The sequence below is a fragment of the Cryptomeria japonica genome, chromosome 10 (genome assembly GCF_030272615.1).
Source record: "Cryptomeria japonica chromosome 10, Sugi_1.0, whole genome shotgun sequence".
In the NCBI taxonomy this organism is placed as follows: domain Eukaryota; kingdom Viridiplantae; phylum Streptophyta; class Pinopsida; order Cupressales; family Cupressaceae; genus Cryptomeria; species Cryptomeria japonica.
The window spans coordinates 495,177,985-495,202,008 of NC_081414.1; positions in this window are offsets into that span (position 1 = coordinate 495,177,985).

Below are 24,024 nucleotides of genomic sequence, written 5' to 3' on the forward strand. Positions count from 1 at the left end.
ACAAATTAGATAAAACATGATATTTGATGCTATCTCATGTCACCTTATCTGCATTGATTACTTTCTTCTAAATCTGATCCATTGTCTTACTATAGGCATATGTCTTCATATATTTGTGCAGATGAACTACATAACTGTTGAGTTTGAGTATGAGAATATGATAATCTTTCATTGCTCTAACATCATATTTTCAATTCTCTTGCAGGTACTAATAGACTAAGAACAGAAGAAGGTGAAGTGGATGGGCAGCTGCAGCTTGGCAACTCTCTCAAGTTCAGACTTGTCATTCTAGGCAATGACAAGTTACCCTATTCTCCTACTCTCTTTTTCTTCTGTTATTTAGTTTGTTCTCATGATGTATGAAAATATGTATTTATGATTTCAGCTATTCCCACGGCTTGTGTGGAATACCTTAAACATTCTTTGTAAATATAAAGCTATTTCCATGCAATCTCCTATTGTTTCTTGGAAAATACTTGCATAATAAATTAAACTTCTAGTTTTAAAACCTAATGTGCACAATGAAGAAACTAAAAAAAAAAAATCTGTGTACCTTTCTCCATGTTTAATTTATAAGGCCACATTAGGCCACCAAATTTAACTGTAGTAAAATTTGGTAACATTTTTGGTGACCTCTCAGGGGTGTTTGCTTGCTAAACAAAATGAAACTAGTAGCCTTTCATAATACATTGGCCATGAGTCATTTCTGTCTTCTTCAAAATCTAGAATGACAACTCAACACTTCAAAAATCTATTGTCCGGCATGTTTCGATGGGCATTTGTAGCCTGCTCGAAGAAATGAAGTAGCATAGGTTATAGAATTCGGTAGTGAATCTACCAAATGCATTTGCCAGAAAGTTTCTACAACCCTGTCAACAATCCATCTCTGCAAATCATTCGATAAGGCAAACTTCCATTGATGAAACCCTACCCTCTTTCACACCCCCGCTATTAACTTTGGGTTTTCCCAATACTTTATACGGGTATGCCGAAGTCAACATAACATTGCAAAATTTTACAACATTTGCATTTTCAACCTCACCCTGCACCCCTACACAAAATTTTACTTTCCCGTGGTAATGCAGGTACAACAAATTATTCTGTCACTTTACCCCATGTTTCCACACATTTTAATTTTAATTTTCCCCGTCCTCAGCTCGACACTTACTGGAATATAAATTGAAGACAAATATGGGCCCACCTTTGCAATGTTTTAATAATGTTACTGAACATTATTACATAATGATTTAAAATAGAACTTATTTTAAATCTCCTTTTCTTACTTACCAATGCAAGTATATCAACCGCGCACAAGAATCCATGGATTTTGCACTTACCTCATGTCTCCATTGCTCGCATATATGCATTATTATTTAAATCATAAATTTGATTTCAATAATAAATTATTAACATTTGTCCTACGACAACTTCACTGCTAGATGAGGCAAGTCAGGTCCCTTGTGGGCCCGACTTAAAAAAATTTTGTTCTCACACAACTGAGCCCTGAAACTTGTCTAAGACCACTTGAACATTCATCCAGATAAAAAAAATACAAAATTTAATCATTGAAAATTGATTTTTTTACCAATCTGCAAAATAGCCAAATCAAGCTCGGAGGCCCTGAAAAAATTCTTCAAAAACTAAGCAACTGGCCATATGAGACCATGCCACCTGACATGAATGCGGTCTGATATATTTGGAACAACTCTGCAAAGTGGATTCTCTTAACTCCTTCTGAGTTGCAATATTTTGATTGCCAAAGATCGCTACTTAGCTATTTCCACACTGTAACTTATCAGAATCCCTTCCAAACCCTGTTTCAAATCCATTTTGAAAAATAGCTAACAATGTCATGAGGGCTTGGAACCTTGCAAAGTGCAAAAATTGACAAATTGCAAATGATTTGGGCTTGAAAAACATGTCAAATGCGATCATGGGAATCTGAGAACAGACATGGGGGCACTAAAAATTGCAGAGAACATAAGGGAACAAGTAGCTTGTCATGACAATCAACTTAATGCAAGATGTAAGCCTCCAAGGTAGGCTACTTAGTCTTTTATGGAAATGTGCACATAATAAACCCTTGTTGACCCCTCAAACTGGGTACTTCAAGAGTGCATCAAATCTGATTGTGGGATGTTGCAACATGATCAATTCCATCTCCAATAGGTACTTAACACCCTCCCTAAGGGATTTCTCATGAAACTTTACATGTGAAAAAATGTGAGCTCACAAACTGAGCTACAAAGGCATGTTCAGCAGGGTGCTCTCTGGGTGCAATTTACAAAATTTTCAATGGCCTGTTACTCAAAGATGTAGATTTTCAATGGACATCGACATGTGAAAAGGAATTTCAAGATCTCAAGATTGTTTTCACCCAACCACCGGTTCTTCAAGTGCCTGAGTGAAACCTTCCATTTTATATCTACACTGATGCCTCTGATCATGCAATAGGTGTAGTCCTAGCACAAAAAGATGGCAGCATTGAAAATGCAGTTTACTATATCAACAAAAACCTCCAAGGTACAAAATTGAATTATACTGTCATAGAAAAAATGAATGTTATTTGTGATTTATGATCTCAACAAATATAGACACTACATTATCAAATATCAGCTATGTGTTTATATAGACCATACAACAATCAAATACCTCATGAATAAGCCATTTTTTTTCAAGTAGACTTGCTAGATGGCTCCTTCTCATGCAAGAATTTGATATCACTATCTTAGATAAACTAGGTAAGAAAATGTTGTAGTAGATTTCTTATCCAAGTTGCAAAATCAACCTCAGGAACTTGCTATTGATGATTCCTTTCAGATGAACATATATTTGCTATTAGTGTTCATACACCCTGGTATATTGATATAGCAAATTAGTTGGTTACTGACAAAGTACCTACACATTTTTCACCTAAAGAGAAGAAGATACTAATAGAAAAGAGTTTTCCATTCAATTGGGTCACTAGATGTTTGTTTTACATAGGGCCAGATAATGTCATGAGAAGATGCATCAAAGAAGATGAAACCTATAATATTCTTCATGCCTTCCATGATGAGCCTTGTGGAGGGCGCTTTGCCTCGAAAAGGACAACCATGAAAATTCTTCATACAGGCTACTATTGGCCTACACTTCATAAGGGTGCCATGAAATATATCAGAAATTGTGATATCAAAGGATGGGAAGACCAATCCGGTCTGATGAGATGCCTCTAGATCCACAAGTAGTTGTCACACCTTTTGATAAATGGGGAATGAATTTTATAGGTCCAATTGATCCACCTTCTAATGGGAAATCATATATATTGGTGTGTAGTGATTATCTCACCAAATGCATAGAAGTAAGAGCTATGATGAAGCATGCAAGAGATAGTAAAGTTGCAAAACAAATCATATCATGCAAGAGAAATTGTTACAGATCAAGGTGCACAGTTCACATCTAATTTGATAGCAGCACTGGTAGAAGAATATCATATTTACCATAAGAAGTCTACACCTTACCACCCACAAGCCGATGGGAAAGTTGAGGTCACCAATAGGGAAATTGAAGCAATTTTGACAAAAATAGTGGTAATTCATAGGAAAGATTGGGCAAGCTGCTTGTAAGAAGAAGTTTGGGCTTATATAACTTCTTGGAAAACAACTACAAGATTCACTCCTTTTGAACTTGTTTATGGAAAAACAATAGTAATGGCTATAGAGTTGAACACAAGACCCTCAGAAATGCAATGGACCGGGGGTTGGTTTTATCAGCAACATAACAAGAAAGGATACTATAACTCAATGCATTGGATGAGCAAAGACAATCAACTTTGCAGCATACATCTCTGATTCAACAACAATGCATCAAGTGGCATGATCAGTATATCAAGTCAAATAAATTTCATGCATGAGATTGGGCTTTGTTGTATAACTCTAGATACAAGGATAATCTCGAGAAATTGCACACTAGATAGCTTGGGTCTTATGAAATTATCGAAGTGTATTAAAATTGCGTAGTCAAATTTGCCACCATAGATAATGCCCAATTCAAACTTTTGGTTAATGGACACCATCTACACCTCCACAAAATTCCATTAACTAAAGTGGAATTCATACAACAATTTGATGAATTTAAATTACCCACTTCTCCTGCAACCATTACTGGTGCTCCTTTGGACCCACCACAAGTTTAGAATGTGCCATCTTCACATAATAAAGGCTCCATTCCACGTGGAGCCCATTTCTCTGTTCCAATCCATGTCACCTTCACTTCATTCATTTTTCTTATCTTTCATTGTCACCTCTTCAATCATATTTAGCTCATGCATATTTTAGAAGCATTTTCAATTCTGCACGTGTCAAATGTTATCAAAGCACGCCGAAATATCTTCATGTTGTCACGTAAGTAATCATTCTTTCACTTCATGATTATAATATTTTGTAACATATATTATTATCTTATCAAAGCTAAGCATATCTGTAATTGCGTTCATTCCTCCTACCCTTCCGCATGTGTGGAAACTTGCATTTAACTCAAGTTGGGGGGGTGGGTAGTGTGAAATTTGAAATTTCATTCAAAGTTTGGCATAAACTTGACATAAAACTTAGTCACATGTTACCTTGGGTTGGTTGCATACAATCAATTACCATATCCAACTCCGTGTTTCTTGTGTTATTTAAAAAGGCTGCATAATCTAAGTTATTTAATTCATTTACCATGACCAACTCCGTGTTTCTTGTGTTATACTTGTATTTTGAAAAATTGTGTCATAAGTTTATCCAGTTTGTATGATTTTTTTTGAAAAACTTGGGAAAGAAACAATTCAATATTAGAAACTACAGAGTAATAGAAGGGTTTCATTTCTTGAAGAATTGAGCATTTGAGCTTAAGGAGAGGAGAATTTTTAACAATAGGAGGTCCCCCAATTCACCATGAACCTACAAATCATAGCCTTATCTTATAGGACCGGGATTATGAGCCTTTGTTTAGAGGTTGTGGTTGGTTAGATTACTTACTTAAGCTGCATACTTTTGATGAAGGAGTTGCCTTGGAATTTGCACATACACTAAAGGATGACCAAATATTGGTCAAAGGGTTAAGAGTGCTTGTTATGGAGTAGATAATTGCACAAATTATGAGCTTACCTATGATTGGAGAACCATTTCCATATAATTAAGATGCTAGGTCAGATAGAGCCCAATTTACAGATCATGGTGACCCTCCACTGCAGGTTTCTCATCAAGGAACAAGGCCGTTGTCATTACCACCACTTTGGGCTTATAGGGTAACATACATTATAATATATTTAACTTGTGAGGGACACCAATCATAGTTGCACTCCATTCATTTTAAGATTTTGAGTCATCTAAGGTATGGATGGTTTATGAATGTTTTGAATTTCCCTTACAACATACTAAATCAGATGGCCACCCAAGTGTAGAAGGGTAATATTCAGTCTGTATCTCACCATTATCTAATTCAGTTGTTATTTGAACAATTCCTAGTAGAAACAAACCCTGGGATGTAATGCATAGATTTTTTGAGTATCACTAGGGCTCAACCAATAAGCCAGGTACTTAGTGTCGAAGAGTTACAAGAGCTTTGTCCTCCAAAGCAGCCAGTGTTTCTAGTGAAAATTCTTCAAGTAAAGAGGAGGACTCTCATCGGAATGCTAAATAATTCTCTATGGCACCACCACTACCACCAAAAACTAAGAATAAAAAGAGGAAACATATTCAAGAGACAATGGTAAAGGAGAGAAAGAAGGTCAAATTCTCAAGTCCTTAGAAGAAGCTTGCATTGAAAAAGCCTTTACCCAAGAAATAGAAAGTTAAGAAATCTAAGTCCCTCGCAACAACTCAGAAAGTGGAGGAACCAGTTGCAACAACAAGCCAAGTTGGTCAGAAACATAAGAAAACTGTTAAACCTACTACCAATAAACCTCCTACTAGAATTAGTCATAGACATAAAGAAATTTAAAAGCAAAATTGTTGAAGGGGAAAAGATTGATATTCAAAGCTTAGATATAGAAGACGATGAGGAGGAAGAAATTTCTAAAAGGGATTCTAATGATTTGCAACTACCATCCCCTCCAAATTTCCCCACTCATGATGAACAAGGCCAAGATGAAGAGGCATCTTAGTTTAAGGAGGGATCAAAAGAAGAGTCAAAGGATGTAGCAGAGAATGTAGTAGAAGGTGTAGCAAAGGATGAAGAAGAAGAGGTATCAGTTCGTTCCAGAGAAATCTGAGTTGATCTTAACATCAACAACACATTTAGTCAGTAGTAGCCACCTAGTAAGGAACCTTTTGTTGAAAGAGAATAGATTGCATTAGGATTGAAGAATTTGGTAGAAGCAGCAGAGCAGGTCAATCAAGAGGAGCAAAGAAGGAAAATCATGGTAAGTTTACACAATCTACCTCCATTTTCTTGGCTTGCAATTGCATTAAACTTATGGGAGTTGTTGGAGAATAAGGAAAATGAATGGAAAGTATAAAAGGAATAGTTAGAGGGTCAATTAAAGGAAAAAGATGCAAAAATAAATAGGCTGGAGGATAGACTAGAGAATTCAGCCACTTTGGTTCCACAAATCATTGAATGTAGACCACCTCCTAGAATATATGCCTTGTATAATTATCCAGTTTGAATTCATCTTCAATGACTCTTGAAGACTTTATGAGTGCCTATAACACATCTTCCCCTCAATAGAAAAGTTTACTACGTGAGTTTTATCTCCATAATTATGCCATTCCTTGTACCCCACAATGGAACCCATTATTTTCTATTGGAGATGTTCACTTTAGGGAATTCATGTCTTATATTCAAAATGAGAATAGTAGAGGTGAGCAAGCAAGATAATATTTGGATATGGAACAAATTGATCCATTACCTTTGCAAGTTGAAGTAGGGGATCCCGATGAAATCTATTATAGATGGAACCAGTTAACTTCTAAGCCTGCTCATAGGGAGAAGATACTAGCATTAAGGTAAGAATATTACAATAAATATTAGAAGATGGATGAGACATCAACAAGAACAATGTATGGGTATCTAGCTCGTAGATGGAATTGGATACTTAAAGATTTGAAAAGAACAAAACCCCTCTCACTCAGGAATTAGACAACACTCTAGAGAGCAGCTACTTACATCCATTTGGGTCGGTCACAACAGGAAAGGTGGTTACCATTGATCTTTCAGCCACCCATGTTATGGTGGCTTGTCCCACATTGGGAAGAGCTCTAGTGTTATGATGTTAAGTAGGAAAAGGCAAGAGGGAAAATTTTAAGAAGGATCAAGGATTTTATTGGAGTCCTATTGCCAAGACAAGGGGGAAAATTCTATGGGAGATTTTAGGTTGTTAATCATCCATTGTTTTAGACCAACACCATGATCCTACTTAGGAAGTGGATTATGAATAGAATTTGGAAGGACATGTTTCTCTTGAGATGGATGGGGAATATCTTGAATGTAATGAAAAGGGACTGTGGGATCATCATGATGTTTTGGGGAGATGGTATCTTGGTCAACAATTGGATGAAATGGGAAAGCTTTGAGGTCTTGCACTTTATTCATTTTAGAACTAGTTTCTCTAGGGAATAGATATAATATCAGCATTTGGGTATGAGTTTGGAGAGGTATGGGGAATTCTCGAATGGAGTGAGCATTTTGGCATGACAAGAATGGACTTTGAAAAAGACTCTCTAGATTGGGTTTAATTGGAGTGTATGATGGTATTGGATCTAGAATTTATCAATAATAGAGGGGATTGGTATCAAGAAATGAATTTTGGAATGATCTATTGCTATACATAGTTATATTATTTTCACCATGCTTGTAAATGGTGTCTTTTTGATTAGGTGAATTATTTAGATGTTCTTTAATAGTAATACCACCTTGATCATTACGATCTTGAATGAGGTTTTTCAATTTTACACAGTCAGGAGTTTTGTATCCTTTGGTCCTATGGTATTCACAAAATTTTGTATCTTGCTACAATGTTGGTTTAATATGAAGTTCATAGTGAATAAGTTTAAGTAATGTAATGATGCTTGTTTGGACCAATTTTCTTAGGCAAGATTCGATTGTTTCTCCAAGATTAGTGTATTTTCATTTTGATGTTTGGAGAAGGTTTTCTATGGGTTTGTTGTTCATTTTTTTGTTTCACTTTCTTTGATACCTAGTGACGAGAGATAGAAAAGAGACTCAGATACCTCGAGGATGTAACACAAGCTATAAGTAATTATAAGACTATGTTTTTGAATTTTTGGAATATTATGATTTTTTTGAATTTTGGGGGATTTTTCAAATTCTTTTGAGATTTTTGGGATTAGGAACATCAAAACGAAAATAAAATCTAGGATTGTCAAAGGAATGCCTAGACCTTGGATAATGAGACTTGATAATGGTTGGCTAATCAAACTCACACTAGATTGATGAGTGCAAGCTCAGTAGATGGAAATTAATCTATATGTAAGGAAATTGTGATTGGTTCTAAAAATACAAGATAAATACAAGGAAATGAAAGATGCAAATCCTACTAGTCTCCACTATGTCTAAGTTTGAGATCAATTTTGGTCAATATTTTGAAAGGTTTTGGAACAAATTGTCTTTGAAGCAAGAAGAAACTTGACAATCATTAGAAGATAAAGAAGTTATTTGAATTGGACTATAATAACTCCATGACCTAGAGTTAGCAAGAGGGGCCTAAAAGATCCCACAAATTCAACCAACTCTATTGGTATAGTACTTTGAATTTAATAGACACGCATAAGCAAGCACTTTCCTACTCAAGGCAAAAAATGATACAACTTGATAGGGCCCCCACTGCAATTAAATACACATTCAAGGTGAACAGATAAAGGTCGGGTGGCACTTGCTTTAGGGCTGACAATGATACACAATTCCTCTTACCCTAAAGGTCTGAAAACTTTATAGCTGAGGGATTCCTATCTCACAATGAGAGGTATCTATGGGGTGCGATCCGTACTCCCTAAACTATCAAGTGCAATGTAGGCTTATAAATCACAAAGGTTCTTCATAAGGACTCCAAGACCATCAAAACCTGAGACAATAGACAATGAGACCTAGTTTGATACTTCCGCCATCAAAACTAGATGCACACCCACATGTGTCTTGTTGGCCATTTGGTGGAATTGATTATGTGTTGCATTTATGTTTTGTCATTGATGTCAACACTAGCTATTTGGATGCTTTACCAGCACCCTTCTAGTTCCGATAGGTTGAGTAGTTTTTGGTTATCTTGGATCCGACATGATCTGGTTGACTCTGGTATAATCTGGTGATGGAATTGACTTGTTCATAATTCTTATACTCATATTTGGTCAGTTGGTTTTGGTTGGGTGATTGGATGCTACCCTACTTACTTAGAAGATTGGTTTCTAGTTCCGACGAGGGTTTCACCGGTAGAGATTTTGGTGGAGATCTTTGATGCATTGCATAATTGGTGTTGGTGCAACTTTTGATTGAGTTTTAGGATGTTGTTGGTGATCACGTTTGAGACTTGGCATTTGAAGATCATTATTGAAGCGTGTGGATCTATACTTGGTCCTGGTTGATCTAGGTTATGAACCGACATTGATGTAACATGTGGATAGGACCTATTGTTGTATTTCTGGGATGTCTTATGTGTTGGATATTATTTATTTTGGTCTAAGGCCGACATGGTTTGTAATTATGTAATTGGTTTATTGTTTGGTGGCCGACTTGATTGTTTATGATCGAGGGGTTGTATAAATAAGATGTAAGATCTTATTGTAGATCATCATGGTTATTGTAAGAGGTCATGGCCAAGGATGTGCGAATAATGTAATATCATTCAAGCGGAGGAGTTGGTTGATTATTGGAGATCAAATTTGGTCTAGAAGAGGATTTAGTCCTCTGGTATTGAGCTTAACCAAAACTGTACTCAGGCATAGGAGATGCTATCTTTTGCAGTTTAACACTTCTTCGTATTGTAGTCTGGATTTGTATGTAGTCAGTGAGACTCCTTTTGTGATGAGCAGTGTGCTCTAGGCTGTTGGCCTTCCTGCAAGTGCAAGCCCCTTCATTGTAAATTCACATACTTACTACAAAATTATTATTTGACTGTGGGTAGGCTTCCCACTGTGGTTTTTGCCTTTACCAGGTTTTCCATGTACAAATCTTGGTGTTGTGTGGATGGATTTTATTTTATGATTATTGTTTATGCTTAATTGGATTAACTGTTATTCTGGTATTGTTGTTTTAAATTGCTAATGCTTCTGGTAATCTATGACAACTGATTCACCCCCCCCCCCCTCCGCCCTCTCAGTTGTCTTCCAGTTATCTGAACTGTCTAACAATTGGTATCAGAGCTTTGGTCCTCTCTGCAGAAAGCTTTACCGCTTGAGGAAGATCTTATAGCGACTAACAATCCAAGTTCATCTAGTTCTTCTGGAGCTATCTTTCAAAGGGATATACCAAGGCTTGAAGGAATAAATTATACAATATGGAAGATTCAGATGGAGACTCATCTTAGATGTCTTGGCAAGGAGATTTGGGAGATCACATAGAATGGTGTCACACCCTATAATCCGGGATCTAGAAATCCTCCTCCAACAAACCTGGACAAGGAGATTGAGAATGATTGTAGAGAAAGATAAGTCCTCTTGTGTGCACTTTCTAATCAACAAATAATGGGATTAACCGACAAATCATCTGGAAAGGCTATATGGGATAAATTGCAGACTCTTAATGAAGGTGACCCTACAGTGAAGATTGCTAAACTTGATGGTTACCAGGTGAGAGATGAAAACCTAAAGATGGAAGAAGATGAAAGGATTACTGCATTCATGGAAAAGGTAAATGATATTGTTATGGGAATTCAATGTTGTGGTGGAACTTTGAGCGAAGACAAAATTGTTTCTAAAGTCCTAAGAGCCCTACCACTGGCTTATAAAATGAAGGCTACTGCTATTAATGAGTTGAGAACTATGGCTAATACATCTGTCAGCAAAGATACATTGGTTGGGAAACTATCTTCTTTTGAGCTTGAGGAATTTGGACCTTATGGAGCTGTGAAGACTGAACTTGCTTTTCATGTGTCTACATCGACAACTGGTAAGCAAGATTAGAGAGCTTTATATGCAAAGGAATTAGAAGATATGAAGAGAGAAGATGATGAGTTTTAGCAACTTGAATCACTATTTGCTAGAAGAGTACCAAAAGGATCGGTAGGAAGTAAGTATGAAGGAAAAACACCTTTTAAATGTTTTGCATGTAATAAGATTGGTCATTTTGCATCTAGATGTCCTGAAAGGAATTCAAGATTTGAAGAAAGAGTTAAGAGAACATTTAAACCTAACCCTAGATATCAGAACAAGTATAGATTCAAGAAAAACATAGACAAATCATGCTACATAGTGGATGAGGAAGGCAGTACTGATTCAGATGATGAACCGACAAAAGACTCTGCTAGTGGATCTGGCAATGGGAAAGAATGGGTATTCTTGGATATCAAGGAAGATGATCCGGTACTGGAAGAGAATGTATTTGAGGAGAAGGCACTTTCTGCTAAAATTGAGGATAAGGATGAATGGGTAATTGATAGTGGTTGTTCACATCCCATGACTGGAGATAAAGGGAAGTTTCTGTCTTTGCAATAAATTGATGTTGGACTAGTTATATTTGGAGATGACAAGGCATGTATGATTAAAGGAAAATGAACTATATCATTGGATGGTAAGAACAATACTGACAATATTTATTATGTTGAATGTTTGAAGCGTAATCTTTTGAGTGTAGGACAATTGGTAGATAAGGGATTTCAATTACTGTTCAAGGATGGAAAATGCAAAATCATTAACAGATCTAGCTTGGAGATTGAAACAGGTACGCATACAAAAGGTAACATATTTCATTTGAACTCTAGTGAGAAGACATGTTTGGTTACACAGATTGATGAGAGTTGGTTATGGCATAAAAGACTATGTCATGTGAATTTTGATTGCATTGTGAAGATCAAGTCAACTAAGGCTCTTAGAGATATACCTAAGATTATGAAGCCTTATAATCCGGTATGTAAAGAATGTCAAATGGGTAAACATGTCAGAACCTCTTTTAGGAGTATACAAGATATATCAAATGATGTTCTTGATCTTATTCATACCAATTTGTGTGGCCCTGCTAGAGTTAAAAGTTTTCATGATGATAGATATTTCATGCTAATCATTGATGATTATTCTAGAATGATGTGGGTTACTTTTTTGAGAGAAAAATCTGAAGCATTTGAAAAGTTTAAAATCTTTAAGGATAAAGTGGAAACTGAGACAAGATTGAAGATTAAATGTTTGAGATCAGATCATGGTGGAGAATTCACATCCGGTGAGTTTAATAACTTTTGTGACATGCATGGTATAAGAAGACAATTTTTTGCTCCCCGGACACCTCAACAAAATGGAGTCATGGAAAAGAAAAATAGAACTATCTTGGATGCTGCTAGAACAATGATGATGGAATCTAATCCACCTCATATCTACTGGAGAGAAGTAGTTAGTACAATAGTTTACACATTCAACAGAGTACATATCAAAGGAGAAACCTGTAAGACACCTTATGAATTATGGTTTGGCAATACACCTACAACTAAGTATTTCAAAATTTTTAGTAGTAAATCTTATATCAGGAGAGATGATACTATTGAGAAATTTGATCCTAGAAGTGATGAAGGCATATTTCTTGGTTATTCTAATGAAAGCAAAGCATATAGATGTTATAACAAGAGATTGCAGAAAATAGTGGAGAGTGCTAATGTCAAAGTAGATGAGCTGAGAAAAAGTCAAATAAGAATTTATGAGAAGGAACCGGTAGTGGAAATGATTATATCTGAACTGGTAGCACCTTTACCAGAATAGAGAGTTGAACCAGTTATGATTAATACGAAAAACAAGTTTTAAGGACCTGAACCATTTAACAAAGGAGAATAAGATAGTTCAGCATAGAGCAACCAGACAAACCAGCATTGAAACAACATACAAAAGACTGGCAAGAAGGCCAGTGAACCAAATGTATAGTAAAAGAAAGGAAAAACAAAGTGAAAAAACTAGATAAAAGACCTAAACAACAAATGACAACTACAAAGACTTAAGAAGATCAGCCGCCTTAGTGACCAACAGGTCATAGTTTGCCGAAGCAACTTTGAGTTCTTCAATTTTCTTGTTTGGATTTTTCTCTTTCTTGTTGCCTCTGGTCCTTGTTCTAGGTCCTTGCACCTCTCCCATACCTTCCATGTCAGGTTCCAACTCCAGGGAATCCTTCTCATTCTCCAAATTGCTGATAAGAATTTTGGTGTTATCAGCCGAGGCCTTCAGAATGTTATGGCTTTGTTCAACAATGCTTCTGAAGCATTTTTCAATTGTGTTGAACTTATTGTCAATTTCCACCATTCTCTGGTCCATAGAGAGTTGGACCAATTACTCCAGAAACATCAGATAATTCTACAATAACTGAAGAACATCAAAGAGGAACAAAGAGTCAAAAGACTCCTAGGTATGTGAGATTGAATCATTCTGAAGATCAAATCATTGGGGATAAGAGCAATGGAGTGATGACAAGAAGAAGAATGGAAACTAATAAGGTATGTTTAATTTCACAAGTTTAACTGGTATCAGTAATTGAAGCATGTAAAGATGAATTCTAGTTAAAATCTATGGAAGAAGAATTAGATCAGATTGAGAAAAATAACACATGGACTTTGGTTCCCTGGCCTAAAAATAAAAATGTTATTGGAACTAAATGGGTTTTTAGGAATAAATTAAATGAGGATGGTAAAGTTATAAGGAATAAGGCTAGATTGGTTTGTAAAGGATATTCTCAGAAGGAAGGAATTGATCATGGAGAAACTTTTGCATCGGTAGCTAGGATTGAAGCTGTAAGATTATTTCTTACCTATGTTGCTTATAAAAACTACAAGGTTTATCATATGGATATTAAATGTGCATTCTTGAATGGGGATCTTGATGAGGAAGTTTATATTGAGCAACTTGATGGTTTTTCACTTTCAGATGATACTGATATGGTTTGTAGTTTAAGGAAAACTATATATGGATTGAAAAAAGCACCTAGAGCTTGGTATGCAAGGTTAGATAAATATCTTTTGAAGCTTGGTTTTACTAAGGGCAGTGCTGACAGTAATTTATATTATAAAATCACTGATGATGATATACTGATTATTAAAGTATTTGTTGATGACATTATTTTTGGAGGTGAAGATAAATTATGCATAGAATTTTCTAAGAACATGGAGAAAGAATTTGAGATGTCTATGATTGGTGAGATGAATTTTTTCTTAGGTTTGTAGATTAATCAGATTGACAAAGATACTTTTATCTATCAAACTAAGTATGCTAAGGAATTGTTGAGGAAATTTGGTATGGGAGATTCTAAATCGGTAAGTACACCTATGGTTACAAGTGAGAAATTGACAAGGAAAGATGTTTCTGCACCGATAAATCCTACAAGATACAAATCTATGATTGGAGGTCTACTTTATTTGACTCAGACTAGGCCTGACATTATGAATATTGTTTGTATTGTTTCAAGATTTCAGAGTGGTCCTAGAGAAAATCATGAGATGGCGGTGAAAAGGATTTTTAGATACTTTCAAGGTACATCAAAATATGGTTTGTGGTATCCTAAGGATGATAACTTTACTTTATGTGCATATACAGATGCTGATTGGGCTAGAGATGTTGATGATCAGAAAAGTACTTCCAGTGGAGCTTTCTTTCTTGGAAATAAGTTGGTTTCATGGATCAACAAAAAACAATCATGTACTTCTTTATCTACTGCTGAAGTTGAGTATGTTGCTACTGCTACTAATTGGACATAAGTTTTATGGATGAAACAAATGTTGAAGGATACAAAGGTGGATTGTGATGCACCAATAGTTATTCATTGTGATAACTCTGTGGCTATTGATATATCAAAGAATCTGGTATTTCACTCTAAGACAAAGTACATACCTATCAAGTATAACTTTTTGAAGGAGAAGGTGGAAGCAAATGAAGTTAAATTGGTTTATGTGAACACTAAAGAACAGATTGCAAATATTTTCAGTAAACCTTTATCCAAGGAATCATTTGAGTAACTGAGAGACAGATTGGGGGTTTCTCCCCCTCCAATAGAGACTTGATTGACACGGTTTGGCATCATCCTAGTATGCATTATCATAGATACTATTCATTCTGGCACTGATGTGGGATGCTACACTCAGGGGGAGTAGTCAGCTTTGAGATTTAGAGGCTTATATTTTTGCTTTAATATTTCTGTCAGATTTCTGGCATTGATGTCAAAGGGGGAGAGATAGTGATGTGAAAAAGAAATTTAGAAATTTACAAATATATTATTCAAAGGGAGAGAGACATTGATATTCAGAGCTATATGCAGGAGACTGTTGGTTGTCTTCCACAGGGGGAGACTTGTTTGGCATTTCTTGGTACTTGGATGTTTTTCACATCTAGTGTTGCCATCAATGCCAAAGGGGGAGACTGTTGGCCATTTGGTAGAATTGATTATGTGTTGCATTGATGTTTTGTCATTGATGTCAACACTAGTTGTTTGGATTCTTTACCGACACCCTTCTGGTCTTGATAGGTTGAGTAGTTTTTGGTTAACTTGGATCCGGCATGATCTGGTTGACTCTGGTATAATCTAGTGATGTAATTGACTTGTTCATAATGCTTATACTCATATTTGGTTAGTTGGTTTTGTTCTGGTGATTGGATGCTACCCTACTTACTTATAAGATTGGTTTTTGGTTCTGGTGAGGGTTTCATCGGTAGAGCTTTTGGTGGAAATATTTGATGCATTGCATAATTGGTGTTGGTACAGCTTCTGATGGAGTTTTAGGATGTTGTTGGTGATCATGTTTGAGACTTGGCATTTGGAGATCATTGCTGAAGCGTGTGGACCTATACTTGGTCCCGGTTGATCTAGGTTATGAACTGACATTGATGTAACATGTGGATAGGACCTATTGTTGTATTTTCGAGATGTCTTATGTGTTGGATATTGTTTGTTTTGGTCTAAGGTCGACATGGTTTGTAATTATGCAATTGGTTTAATATTTGGTGGCCAACTTGATTGTTTCTGGTCGAGGGTTCATATAAATAAGATGTAAGATCTCATTGTAGATCATCATGGTTATTGTAAGAGGTCATGGTCAAGGATGTGCGAATAATGTAATATCATTCAGAAAGAGGAGTTGGTCGATCATTGAAGATCGAATTGGGTCTAGAAGAGGGTTTAGTCCTCTGGTATTGAGCTTAACCAAAACTGTACTCAGGCATAGAAGATGCTATCTTTTGTAGTTCAACACTTCTCCCAATTGTAGTCTGGATTTGTATGTAGTCAGTGAGACTCCTTTTGTGATGAGAAATGTGCTCTAGGCTATTGGCCTTCCTGCAAGTGCAGGACCCTTCATTGTAAATTCACATACTTACTGTAGAAGTATTATCTGATTGTGGGTAGGCTTCCCACTATGGATTTTCCCTTTACCAGGTTTTCCACGTACAAATCTTGGTGTTGTGTGGATGGATTTTATTTTATGATTATTGTTTATGCTTAATTGGATTAACTGCTATTTCAGTATTGTTGTTTTAAATTGCTAATGCTTCTGTTAATCTGTGACAACTGATTCACCCCCCCCCCCCCCCCCCTTCTTAGTTGTCTTTCAGTTATCTGAACTGTCTATCAGTGTCCTACATCACCAAGGAACACATATGAAGTGACTTATGGGTCTTCATCATCTTGACCTATAGATTTTGATCTTGGTCCTTTCTATAGCTCCTTGGAGTTATTTGCTTAAGGTAAAACCCTGGGGTGATGACCTCCCCAAGAAGGCCTCCTACTAAAAGAAAAAGCAGGTGTCGTTATGTGTTTCTTATGCACCCAAGATCCACGAAGGCAAGGGGAGAGGATACATGCATAACAGTGGGTCCACCCTAGACAAAGGCACAAGTGTACAAAACAAGAAAGACAAAATTAATTTTAAAGAACCAATGTGCAAGTTTTTCTAATCTATGAAGAAAGCAAATATAACAAAAAACAATATAAGACCCTGCGATACCATGGATTAGAAGTTTTAAGTAAGAACCTCTTTCCACACTTTAGTCCTGCAACAAGATTGTCAGTAGTTTCAAGAGGGGTCTTTGACAAAAAAAATACAAGTTCCACAACTAGTTAGGAGCCAAAAAACATAGATCAAATGCTTTCATACCCTTTTATGGAGCAATCACAACTACGATAGTAAAATAGCAATAACTTTTTCAATTCTAAACGAAATTTAAAACTGCAAAATGATTCAGAAAGATAAGAGTGAGATCTAAAAATATATAAAAAATATTTCCAAATTTATGCATGTAAAATTTTCAAAGAATGAAAGAACAACATGGGTTTGAAATATAAGCGTGGATTTGTTTTTCCAAACAAGTGCTCTCTTTGCTGTAGGGAGGAGGAGTCTGCCTGCCATATCCTCTACTAGTGCAATTTCAATCAGGATATTTGGAATATTATTCTTAGTAAGTGGAAGTTGAGCTGGGTCTTCCCGAACTCTCTGGAAGACTTCTAGCAGCAATGGTATTGCCCTAGTTCTAATTCTAAGAATGTTGAGCTTTGGAAACTTATTCTCCCTATTGTCACCTGGAACATCTGGAAGGAGCATAACAACATGATTTTAAGGGAAAAAACTGCGAACCCTGAAGTGGTCGTGGATAAAATCTATAAAGGGATCCATGAATGCGTATATGGGATTGATACTGGTTTATATGCTAAAGAAGACTTTAATGAAAGATGGAACCTTTCCAAAAGTAGAAACAACAAGGATAAAGGTAGAGATGGTCTTTTTTGGTGTTTTCCTTCCCAGGGATGGATCAAGGCCAATTTTGATGGGGCCTCTAAGGGAAATCCTAGCAATGCTGGTTATGGGGGCATTGTCAAGAATTTTGCTGGAAGTTGCCTTGTGGTTGTTGTTGGCCCTTTGGGTAACCAAACTAGTCATTATGCTGAAGCCTCGACTACCCTAAATACATTGATTATGGCTAAAAATCTCAATCATGATAATCTATGGTTGGAGGGAGATTCTCTTAATATTATTAAATGCCTTAAGGGTGAAGTTGAGCCTTCGTGATCTATCAAAAATATTATTTTTAAAGCCAAAGAAATTATTTCTAGCTTTAAATCAATTATTATTGAGCATGCTTTGAGGGAAAAAAATATCATAGCAGACGATCTTGCTAACGTTGGCGTTATTTCTGAAGATCAAAGCATATGGAATGGTGAAGATAATATTGATTTTAATATTAAAGACCTGATTAGATAGGACAAAATTATGGGGAAAGAAGGATCGCACGTTAATAATGGTCGTATTAATAATTAATCATCAAATATTTAGAAACGTAATGATAGCTCGTCAGAAGGGCAGAGTGCTAAATAAGAATATAAAAATTTCACACACTTTGTGGGTGTGTATTTTCAAAAAGCCGAGTGTCATTTGGAAGATTGCTTTGAAGTTGTAGAAGCAGAGAAATTGCAGAACAAATTCTAAAATGGGAGGTGATCTTAGAAGAGAGGAACCTGATAATATTTCCAGATGGGAGGAGATGCCTAAGGTATGGACAAAGCTGGAGAAGGGTTTCATGATGCATTTGATAGAAAAACTAGTGGATTATGACAAAAGCAGAGTTAACCTGGTAGTTCCCAGAGTGACTGAAAAATTGGAAAAAATGGCTCCTTCAAAATTCATGGTGTAAAATTCAAGCTGGATGCAGACCTCATCTCTACGGTCACAAGTATGCCCCATTCCGGTCTCAATTTCTTTAGGGACCTGAAAGTGTCCAATAATGATGTGAAGCTCTTTCCACGCAAAGATAAAGAGAGAGCAAAATTAGGCAAAGCATCTAGGGGGTATTATGATGCGTCTAATATTAAAAAAATTTGGGGTTGTGTGCTTAATGCCATTATGGAGTATATCACTATGGAGGGTCATTTCACTAGGGTCCATACCTATCACTTTGTGCTTCTGAATCACTTTAGGCATGAGAAGAGGATTTCTCTTCCCTATTACCTTTTCAGGTCCCTATTGTGCTCTTTGAACAAGCACAGTAAGAACCCCTCTTCTCCTGTGCTACATTATGGCCTTATTTTGCTCATTTATGAGCATTGTAAGATTTTGGCAATTCAAGAAAACAAAAGGCTGTCGATGTCACCGGGGAAAGGCAAGAGGAAAATTGAAGAATCTGGGCCCAATAAGGATGAGCTAAAATAGAGTAAAAAGGTTAAAAAAGCCTTTGTGGAGAAAATTCAAGAGGACATGGATAAACAAAAAGATACAGAGGCTGATTTTGAGGATATGGGAAAAGAAGGAAGTGAGATGGAGACTGATGATTCTGACAGGGAGGAGAGCTGGAAAGATGAGGAAGTGGGGGAAGAGGAAGGAGGAGAAGAAGATGATTCTATTCAAAACAACCCTACCCACAACATGAGTACTGGTAATTTTAACAACCAACCTATGGAGGAGCAGGACAACTAGATTAATAAGGAGGAAAGGGAAATGGAAACTGAGCAAAAAAAGGATAAGGAGGATACGAGTAGGAAAAAGGATAGAGCTGGAGATGAGATTATTCTATATAAGCTCAAGAACCAGTCTGATGCTCATCTGGGTTTTGATAGGTGGGTTTATGAAAGAATTAATAAAATAGCTAATCAACAGGAAGAGCAGGGACAAAAAGGTGAAAGTAACCAGGAGTAGTGGAAAAAGGTTATGGACGAAAAAGTGGAGAAACTGGAAGTTTAGATCAGCAAGCTAGAGGAAGGAAAGACAACCATGAAGAACTTCCTGATTATGATTCCAGATATCCTCAACTCTGTGACCAGGAATATGGAGGAAATTGACAAATACCTTGATGGCTCCAGCACTTCCAAACCTATTGTAGACCTTGATGTTGATGATGATGCTATTGAGGTTGGGAATGTGGATAGTGCTCCTAGAGGTGCAGCCAAAAGGACTAGGGTAAGTATGAAAAAATATGCCTTGGCCTCTTCCAAGGAAATCCCAATTCTTAGGGATAATATCAAAGAAATAAAAGGGATTAGCGGAAAATTGGCTAATGCCCTTAAAAACATTAAGTAATTTGTCTATTTTCTGTTTTGGTTGGATGTTGCTGGTTATGTTGGGCTTTTGTGCTAGCTTTTGCCCAGTACTTTGCTGGTTTTTTTGTAGTCTATCCTGTCTTGTTTCTTAATGCTCTTATCTTTTAAGGTTCTTTTGTAAAGGGTTTCGGGGTCCCTTCAAAACCTCTTTTTCCCATAATCAAAAACATGGGTTTGAAATAAAATTTGCAATTTCAACCACGATAGTAAAATAATGATAACTTTCTCAATTCTTAACAAATTTTTAAAACATAAAATGATTTGGAAATCTGAAAGCGAGATATAAAACCTCATGAAACAATTTTTCTAAAATTTTGCATGTAAATTTTTTTACTAATATAAGAATAACTCAGGTTTGAAATAAAATTTTAACAAAATGTTGCTACAATAAACATTAGATTCACGTAAAGTTCACGAAAAATGTATAGCCTAAAACTTCACTTGCATAAAGTATCAAAGTAAAACCACCAATTCGTCCAATATATGCTAAAATAAAACTATCCTATGAAGAGAATGAAGATGAGAGTGCATAATGAAGATAAAATGTCATGCCCAACTTTTGGGCACGAGCGGAATTTTTTTTTTTAAAATACATAACTAATTAACGACCTACATAACTAATTTAATCAACTAAGTGCAATTATCTTAAATAAAATAATGCATCTTTGGTTTGGTCTTAATTACAATTGTGTCAATCTGGTAATTAAGTTCAATTTACTAATAAGGATAACTAAGTTATTCCATGCGCTAAAATTTCTCCCAAAGGAAATTCACTAAGCTTCATAAATAAATAATTAAAAGTCCAAGTGTAACGATTAGTTTCCAAATTTAGGCGATTTAAAATTTATCTATCTTCTTATCCACTAGAATTTTAAATTTAGTTAACCTCGTAATTTAAAACACCTTATATAAATGTAACCCCCTTAATTTAAAATTACCTTTTAATCTTTTACTTAATTTGGCCTTCTTGGCTCTACAAGAAGCTTAGAGGTTACATCTCCTTTTTTAAAAAAAAAAAAAATCTAATCCACCTAATATTAAAAACCTTCTATAAAGTCTCCTCTACTCATGCCCAAAATTAATAAAAGCATTCGAAATTTAACTTTGCATCTAACAGTTTTATTACAAATTAAATATCAATTTAATCTTATATATATATATATATATATATATATTTACATAGTTATCTATATATTCACTTATGAGTTTATAATTATACATCATGAGGGAGGGGAAAAAGGAGTGATACTTATTATTTATTTTTTTTGAAATAATTTCCCTCTTTTAATTAAACTCCCCTCCACACCCAACTTATTTTAAAATCTATGAGGGTGTTTGCCCTAACCCGAACTAGGGTTAGGGCGAAATATGATAACATCCTTTTTTTTCTCTTAACTTCCAACTCTGAGTGTGTGTTGCGAGCGGGGTGGGTCGGCGGCCGAGGAACTGCGCGCAGGGCGGGCCAAGCCTAGCCCTCACCCCACCCTTCTTTCTTTTTTTTTTGGGCGTTTGTTTTTTTATTAACGGTGGAGGAGAGGGGGGAGACGGGCGGAGACACCCGATTGGCGGAGATAGGTTTACCGCAGCGCAGGGAACACGAAGAGAAGGCGGAGTGGGGGTGTTGGTGTGGGCGGAGTGAAGGGGGAAAGAGGGAGCCGGCAGCGCGGCACCGCCGGCTGCGGACGGCGCCGCCCGCAGGCTGCGGCTCCCGCAGTCTGCGGACGCCGCCGCCCGCAGTCTGCGGGTGCCGCAGGCTGCGGCCGCCGCTGCCCGCGAGCGCGGTCCCCGCGTAACCAACGCACAGCATGATATTGGTGTTATACGATTTTTTTTTTTTTGCGATAAAAACAGGGTTAATACCTCGGGGGGGGGTGTGTAGCACGGTTTTCACTTTGCTTATTTCGCTTTTCAAGCGATGTTTAAGCACATAGGATTTTATAATATGTTTATTTTTAATAACACACACACACACACACACACACACACACACACACACACACACACACATATATATATATATATCTGTGTGTGTGTGTGTGTGTATATGATCTGGAATATAACATGCATAAAGTTTTCTGTACTGGCAGTTTTCTATAACAGGGATATATATATATATACATATTTATATATATATATAATAAGGATGTATATATATATATATATATATATATATATATATATATATATATATATATATATATATATATATATATATATATATATATATATATATCGTGAGAGTCTTAGCATTGAATCAGTTCTTTTTTTTTTGTATTTATACCAGATCTGTGAATATGTCATTCCCTTTTTTTTTAAAAACAGATTCTGCAAATAACATTTAAGGGCTAAAAACATTTATAAATATCTCTTTTGTGCTACCATGTATTTATTCATTTACTTATTTTTTTTTTTAATAATCCCATATAGGCTGTCCTATTGTGTTTAATCTTAATTTGAAAAACAACAAAATGCATTTAAAGGGGGTTTCCTACTTACATAATTTTTTCTTGACACTAAAATACTAAACTATATGCTAAATATATATTTTTTTTGAAAGAAATAAACTGCTGTAATAAGTTTCATTTTCTGCAATAAATGGGGAGAATACATCTTATTTTGTAAGCCAAATAGCTAAGGCTACACACAAGAAATAGACTTTTTAATAAATTTCTTTTGCAGTTTTAAATAGAAGAATAATGGACTGTTTTCATTTAAATTTACAGCAACCTAGTTTCATTTAGTTGCAGAATACATGAAAAATAAAATGCATCTACTTCTCCTTCTTTGTTAAACATAAAATTTTTCATACAATCTAATACACTAATTCTTTCATTTGCAACTAACTAAAATAGTGAAAACAACATGTATTTCATTAACAGATATAAATACAAATGAGCATGGTTACAAAGGGGTTTTGAAATTTTAAACAACTACATTTCCCCTTTTCAAGATAATAGAAATACATTGCTACATTTTTTGAAAATAAACACACAATGACTTTCTCTTTCTTTTACAAGCTAATGTTGCATACAAACATTCTTCTTCCCTTGTAAATAAACACTATCTAGCTCACTTTTCATTCTTTACACAAACTATTACATTGAATCTATCCCTTTTTGAACACATTTCTGCAACACAACAGCAATATGATCCTTTAATCCTTCTTTTCCCATTCCCATGCAACCTGCAATAAAACACATTTTTGACCATGGGAAGCTCACCTCCCAGCCTAGGCTTACTAGAAGCCACCCCCGAGCTTGGAGAACCAAGCACTAGACGGGCTACAACATGCAAACCCCACAATAAACATAGGAAACACATTTACATACAAATGTCCCTTCGCAAGCTGCACATTCACCACTTTCATGGTGACTCTTCCATGGGTGGAAGTGGACCAAGTACCAATGGGGAGAATGCATGCCAAAACAATACAACATAAGCCACCTCATGGCAACACAAATGCAACCAAAAATACTTCCTCAATCCTTATGCCCCCCAAAAGGCTCATGGCCATATTTACTCCCCTTATGACCCACAAATGCATACACAAGGCTATGCATCAAGGGTCACCAAGGACACCCTTGAGAACACTCTCCACAAGGAGAGCCTCTCACCCATGGCTGTCATACTCCTTCCACCCCAAGATCTTCCTACCCTCCCAAGGGTAGGAGATCTTGGACACTCCCAAAAACAACAAGAAACACAAACAATCACATAGAAAAGAAAACTACACATTTTAACTTCAACAAAAACTTCATAAAACACATTCTTACAAGCAACTCTTTTCTTTTACAAACAACATAACTAACACTTACAACATAACAAGAGGAGGTAAGAGGTAACCAACCTTATTCTGCC